The following is a 7678-nucleotide window of genomic DNA, read 5'->3' on the forward strand; positions in this document are numbered from 1 at the left end:
GTTGACCGCTGACGTCATGCTGACGTCATGCTGGCGCAATATATATATTTCTGGATTTAATTTAAATCAGGAAATTCCAGAATATTATTTAAACTTCAAAAATTCATAACTTTTATTCTGTAACTCCAAATTAGACAAATTATATATGTAAAATGATCAGGAAAATCCCATCTATCCATCTGTACTATTTTCATGCATGATCAAACAAGTTAAATTGATGTTTTAAGCAGAACAAGGAAAAGCACTTTAAAAGGCCATGTTTGAGTTTGAAATTTGAATCTTTGATTCAAATTTGTTCAAACCCTTCTGGTTTTAGTTGCATTAGCCCAACACACTCATATTGCCATGTTTCATGCATGCATCATATTGTTGCACATTGTTTGGTGATGGTTGTGTATCGGTGTCCTTTGCGACAGGTTCTGCCTCCGAGGAGTACCGTGATTACCCTAACGAAGAACCGTATCAGTGCATCGAACCATCAGGCAAGCAACCAACCATTTCATCATATCGATACAATCCCATGTTCTCGCTCCTGCTCTCTTTTACTGCATTAAGACAACGCGTTTCAAACTGCTGTGTGCTACGGTAGTTGAACTCATTTCCTTTGCATGACCTGTCATTGCCACAGTAACTAGATGAAACCCACTAGCATGTGTAGGAGTTGATTGAGCCATATGTATGTGTTGTTCCTACCTTGCTATGCCTGCTATGCTTAGAGTCGTGTCAGGTCTGGTTCATCTGGGTGATGGCTAGAGTGAAATGATTATGTCGGTAATGAGAGTGGTGTGGTGAACACGATTTGGTAAAGGTATCGATGAGAGGCCATGTAGGAGTACATGGTGGGTTGTTTCATTGAAGCCGACCTTAAGCACTGAGATCTGTATGTGTGATTTAAGATACAGCTACTACCATGCATTGGGCCCTGAAATATGACCCCGCTCGACTTCTTATTCACCCTAGCTCTCTGTCCAGGAGTTGCAAGTAGTTTCTGGTGTTTGTAGCCTACTGGAGGCCGTGGACAACGCTGACCGTAGGGGTGGGCTGTGATGCGGTAGGTACGTGGCACGGTGTACCGAATACCCGTTAGGTATCTCGGGAACCCTGTTCACATCGTTCGGGGCCGTATGGGAAACCTCGGCCGGACTCCCTGCGGATGGAACCTGGATAGGCGATAAACCTGGACTAGAGGCTTAAGTGTTTAGGTAGGTCGTGGTCCACACCCACGTCGGCTTTCGCTTGAAGTCTGCCGAGCACATGTCGTGTGCAGACGCTAAGTGGTGGAAACATGTATGAAGAAGTACACCCCTGCAGGGTTATCATGATCTATTCGAATAGACGCGTCCGCGGTAAAGGACTACTTGGTTGCCTATACAGTTCATAGACAAGTAAATGGAAACTGCTAAAATTCTCAAGATAAGTGTGAGTGCCGAGGATGGCTCTTCCGTAGGAAGACGGAGGTGGATCCTCGGTAGTGTATTGAAGTGGTGAGTAGTGGACTCGTGTGCGCAAAACCATTTCAAGTTGAAGTATCGTAGGATAGTCTAGCCAAGAGTCAAAGCTGGCTTGCTGCAATAACTCCACCAACCCTTCTTGATAATATGCATGTATGTAGGATCTGATGTAAGTCTTGCTGAGTACCTTTGTACTCATGTTGCTATAATTTACATTTTACAGAAGACGCTGCAACCCCTTCTGATGGGTTCTATGTAGACGTTGACATCAACGAGTAGGATAAAGACCCAGGTGGTGACCCTGAGCTTGTGAAGGACCACGTAGTATAGCCAGGCTTTCCAAGCCTCTTTTATTTTACTAGTTGTCTGTACTCAGACAAGTTACTTCCGCTGCTGGTTTGTATGACTGTATGACTTGAATGCTGGGTCGTGTGACCCGTACCTTGTGTATGTTATGTATGGCTCTCTGAGCCTTAAATAAAGTACTTGTGTCGTAGAGTCATGTTGTGATGCTTTGTTGTATTTGCACATATCGAGCATATTGTGTGTATGATTGAAATGCTTGGTATGTGTGGGATCTGACTACCTAGTTGTTTATCTTTAGTAGCCTCTCTTACCGGGAAATGTCTCCTAGTGTTACCGCTGAGCCATGGTAGCTTGCTACTGCTCTGGAACACTTAGGCTGGCCGGCATGTGTCCTTCTTCGTTCCTGTGTCTGTCCCTTCGGGGAAATGTCACGCTTTGAGTACCGGAGTCCTGTTAGCCCGCTACAGCCCTGTTTACCGGAGTCCTGCTAGCCCAGTGCTACAGCCCGGATCCACTTGCTGATGACCGACACGTTCGAAGCTGGGTCATGGATGCCTGTCCCTGTAAGTCTGTGCCACTTTGGGTTTACGACTAGTCATGTCAGCCCGGGCTCCTTATCATATGGATGCTAGCGACACTATCATATACGTGAGCCAAAAGGCGCAAACGGTCCCGGGCAAAGGTAAGGCGACACCCGTGGGGATACCGTGCGTGAGGCCGCAAAGTGATATGAGGTGTTACCGGCTAGATCGATGTGACATCGAGTCGGGGTCCTGACATGGAGTTACATAATTATTCGAGAGTTACATATTACTACAGACTGTTATGTTTTTGAGAGATTCTGTTTTCTTTGTGTTGCTTGCTTATTTTGATGAATCTATGGGTAGTATCGGGGGGTATGAACCATGGAAAAGTTGGAATACAGTATATATTACACCAATATAAATAAAGAATGAGTTCACAATAGTACCAAAAGTGGTGATTTATTTTATTATACTAACAGAGCTTATGAGATTTTCTGTTCGGTTTTGTGTTGTGAAGTTTTTAAGTTTTGGGTAAGGATTTAATGGATCATGGAATAAGGAGTGGCAAGAGCCTAAGCTTGGAGATTCCCAAGGCACCCCAAGGTAATATTCAAGGACAACGAAGAGCCTAAGCTTGGGATGCCCCGGAAGGCATCCCCTCTTTCGTCTTCGTCTATCGGTAACTTTACTTGAGGCTATATTTTTATTCACCGCATGATATGTGTTTTTCTTGGAGGGTCTTGTATGATTTGAGTCTTTGCCTTTTAGTTTTCCACAATCATCCTTGCTGTACACACCTTTTTAGAGGAACACGCATGAATCATGATTTATTAGAATACTCTATGTGCTTCACTTATATCTGTCGAGCTAGGCAATTTTGCTCTAGTGCTTCACTTATATCTTTTTATAGCACGGAAGTGGTTTTATTTTATAGAAATTGTTGAACTCTCATGCTTCACTTATATTATTTTGAGAGTCTTTAAACAGCATAGTACTTTTCTTGGGTTATAAAATTAGTCCTAATATGATAAACATCCAAGGGGGTACAATAAAAACTTTCATATAAAGTGCATTGAATACTATGAGAAGTTCGATTCGTTATGATTGTTATGAGATATAAAGATGCTGATATTAGAGTCATGCTAGTGAGTAATTGTGAATTTGAGTAATACTTGTGCTCAAGTTTGTGATTCCCGTAGCATGCACGTATGGTGAACCGTTATGTGATGAAGTCGGAGCATGATTTATTTATTGACTAGTAAAATGCCCGTGCGTTGCTACGGTTTGGATAGTAGAGAAGAGTTCCATCGAGTGCAACACATGTAATTTTAAAATAAGTAGAAAAATATCAAATGCTTACATATGCTTCTTTGGTAAGTACAATGCTTCCATCCCAATGTAGCACACAAGTATGAATTCATGCAATTTTTCCTTTGAAGTTCTAGCAAATCTATGTTGAGGCTTGTTGAAAACTGTCAATTCTTATTTATTATAGCAACCAAAAGACATCCTACAAAGAAATGAATACACTCTAAACTGTTGGTGTTCATTGGTTCAACTATCAATACTCTCTTGTGTTCATACTTACAATCATGACGTGTGTAGCCGTTGAATCCTATGCATGGAAGCATTGCATATATATCAAACAATATTTACCAGGTAAGACACCAAATAGAAAGAAATGAGCTAATAGAACATACAGAACACCTTATTTCACAGTTACATTCCAGAGACATTTTTTCCAAAAAGGAGAAAATCCCCCGGCCTCTACATCGCAATACCCGGTGACTCTATATCTAGATTCTAGAGCTTAACTGTTACGCTGACCACATAGTATGTTCTTCATGAAGAATTATTTTAAAATTACAATCTGAAAAATTCTTGTAAACAGGTATCTCAAGAAAATCACTTGATTTCAGAAGAAACAAATAAAAATAATAAAGGAGCTTGACATATACAGATTAGTTTGAATTAGTACTACTTAAAATGTTATCATTCTGGTCTTACATTAGAAGTATCAACCACCAAATTACTCCATATCCTAGTGGTTGCACGTGAGCCGTAGGATTTGCGTGAGAGAGCCTGGGCGACACGATGCAGTTCTCGATTGGCACAATTTGTCGTTTCTAGTCTTTTTTCCTCACCCATTCCCTTTCCTCTTTCTGCCATTGTGATAAGGTTCTTCAGCACAAAATCGGCGGCCGGTGGAGGGCAAGCTGCTCGGCGGTGATAACTCGTGCGGCCGCGACGGCGAGTGGAGGATCAGCTGATTGGTGGCGATAAATCGTGCGACCGAGACGAGGGAGAGCAAGGCCGTGCGGTGAGGAACTTCAGTCGTTGTTGCATCGATAGCTCGTGCGACCGCATCGGGGAAGAGACGTCCGCGCGAGGAGGGAGCCTAGATGCTTGCTGCTGATAGCTCGCGCGACTGCGGCCTGTGCAGCAGAGGCGCGTCCGCACGACTATGGAGCTAAGCCACTAGGTGAGTCCCTCCAAAAACTATGCTCGTGTTGTCCTCCCTCTGTTTTTAATCGCTCCCTCTGTTATCCTCCCAGTCGTGTGTGGGGTGGTGCTGGGGGAGGGTGTGGAGAGGAGAGAGCCCGGAGAGGAAGAGGCACGCACAGCGGGAGACATTTTTGTTCATCAATCCCGTGGGTTGAGTAGTTACATAGCAACAGCTAGGCTATGTGGATTCACAGGGAGCATTCAGATGCAATTTTCCTATCCATCAAATGGATTTCATTTATTTGATGGACATTTTTTGGGAATTCACATAGCTAGCGACCATGGGAATATATGCAGGGATTGAGATTGAGAGGCAAACTTATTTTGACTTTTTTTGCAGACAATGAATTGGAAATTTTATTCAACATACATGGGGCTATTTATTGATTCTGTGCATTATTGCAAGCATTAGTTAGGCAATTATATGCTTGGCAGATGATATTTTCCAAAATAACACTTGGGGTAAGAACAAGGTTGTGTGAACTGAACTGAACACGGCAAGACATTTCAATTATATTTTTTGTATAGTGGCCTGAGCAAGGTTGTCTGCACAATCATATATGTTGCTGCATGTAGCACTGCCTGCTGCAAAGTTTCGTTGATATTGGTATTCTTTTCAATATTGATTGAAGAATCATCACAAAGAGTCCTTACCATGGTTTGTTGCATGTACTGGTTCTCTCTCACATGCCTGAATTTGTATGGGAAATTTTCAGAGTTGTTAACATGCATTAGTTATGCAATTATACTTGGTATGATGCATGTACTGGTTTGTTCTTGCAGGCCTTAATTTGTACATGATTTTTTTTCATAGAGTCCTTAACAAGCATCAGCTATGCAAGTATATGTTAAACAGAGGAGGGACATTTTGTTCATCAGATGGGGCCATTTTATTTTGGATTTGGCTAACAGAGTAGGAACTTTTTACTGTCATTAAAACCTTTTCCCCCTTTATCTTGTGCCATCCCCCGTATACTTGCCAATTTGTTCCCCTTTACCATCTGCAGGGCTAACTGGTCATGGCCACTACTCTTTATTTTCTCTTTTTTGTCGCAGCTGAAGGCTTAGTCCAGCACAACAATGGATGCAACCTATCCGTGGGACTATCCGCGACTTAGAAGTTCAATTCGACAAAGCTGCCAACATCTTTCCGTGCAAAAGTACAAAAACTCAAACCCTCACCCCCATCTCGTTTTGGTGTCCTTTATTTAAAGCATGGCAAAAAAAAGTGCCGCCTCTGTTTTATATAGACCAATTTTTCACTGGGACAGAAATATTGCCTACAAAGGCAAACTAAAGTAGCATGTAATAGTAAACCATGTGTTGCAGAAATGCACACCATGCTGCCTGCATGGCAAAGCACAAGAAGATTGACTTGTTCCATTGGTCTAATTTTTGACAGCTTTATAACTTGATCAGTTCTAAACAAAAAATATGTTGTTCAACTACAACATGACCACTTGCTAAATCCTAGGTGTTATCAATAAACAATAACGCTAGATTGATTGTGCAGTTTACAGAATTGGTGAAATTTGCACTCCATCTTCCAACATCCGAAGTGGTCAAGTTTAATTAATTAGAGCTAGGTAAAGAAGGTATGTGACCTAGAAATTCAAACACTAAGCCTGGCTGACACAGCTCCTTTCACTTGCGGTCATGCCGATTTCGTAGGTCTGGAGTTGTCAGTTTTGGCTGACCTTTGTTTTTTGTGTTCCTGCATACACCGACCAAGTGCCTCAATGGGGTCATGCTGATTTCTTGCACCATGTGAGGCCGACCAAGAGGAGCTAGCCAGATTTGGAGTTCTTGTTGCCGCCATCCTCCATTGCCCATCAGGCTTGGCCTTTCGTAGGTGTGTGTACTGCATGCTTTCATGTTCGGTGGCTGTCTAGCACCAATCTGCAGAGGAGCTTGCCAGATTTGGAGTTGTCGTTGCCGCTAACCTATGTTGTCCGGCCGCCTTCTGTAGGTGTGTATTCCAGATCACGCCGTGTCGCTGTTCTGCAGGTCCGGCTCAGGCCGGCCGGCCCTCTCCGGCTCTCCCACTCTCTCTCAGTCCCTCCCCTCCCCTCCAGCCGTATCTCTCGTCCTCTCCCTCCCCTGCAACAACAGTAGCAAGGCGCTGGGCGGAGGAGAGACCGAGAGGGCCGGAGGCGAAAGGGAGAGTCGGAGCCCAAGGGAGAGTGGAGGCGGGGGCAGCCGCCGATGCAAGAAAGCCTCCTATGGCGTGCCCTCTCCCCCTCTCTGTCACTGGATAAGATAGAAGAAAGGAGCGCGGGTTGAATTCTAAGAAATTCAGGGGCTAATTTATAAAACCGAATCGTTTTTTCAGAATACCACTTAAAGAGGGACTGTGGGTTTAATTCAAAACAACATAAGGACTTTTTTGTAAAATGTGCGACGACGGACGACCAGAAACATTAGTTGCTTTATTATTAGGGAAGATTGTCTTCCTTATGAGTGGCAGTCGGGGACGACCGATGGTCTTTTCCTACCAATCTATCCCCCTAGGAGCATGCATGTAGTACTTCATTTCAATAACTAATAGATTTTTGTAATAAGTATGTGAGTTCTTTATGACTAATGTTGAGTCCATGGATTATACGCACTCTCACCCTTCCACCATTGCTAGCCTCTCTAGTGCCGCACAACTTTCGCTGGTACCATAAATCCACCATATACCTTCCTCAAAACAGCCACCATACCTACCTATTATGGCATTTCCATAGCCATTCTGATATATATTGCCATGCAACTTTCCACCATTCTGTTTATTATGACACGTTCCATCATTGTCATATTGCTTTGCATGATCATGTAGTTAGCATCGTATTTGTGGCAAAGCCACCATTCATAATTCTTTCATACATGTCACTCTTGATTCATTGCACA

General features: G+C 43.1%; 1 long non-coding RNA gene across 1 annotated transcript; it reads left to right on the forward strand.

Moving 5' to 3' along the window:
* The first annotated feature begins 4439 nt into the window (after positions 1–4439).
* Positions 4440–7311, forward strand: LOC119331928. Its single transcript, XR_005160715.1, has 4 exons — positions 4440–4763; positions 5843–5946; positions 6300–6638; positions 6756–7311. It is a non-coding gene; the product is annotated as an uncharacterized LOC119331928 (long non-coding RNA).
* The last annotated feature ends 367 nt before the right edge of the window (positions 7312–7678 follow it).

This window comes from Triticum dicoccoides, chromosome 7A (assembly GCF_002162155.2).
Source record: "Triticum dicoccoides isolate Atlit2015 ecotype Zavitan chromosome 7A, WEW_v2.0, whole genome shotgun sequence".
Classification (NCBI taxonomy): domain Eukaryota; kingdom Viridiplantae; phylum Streptophyta; class Magnoliopsida; order Poales; family Poaceae; genus Triticum; species Triticum dicoccoides.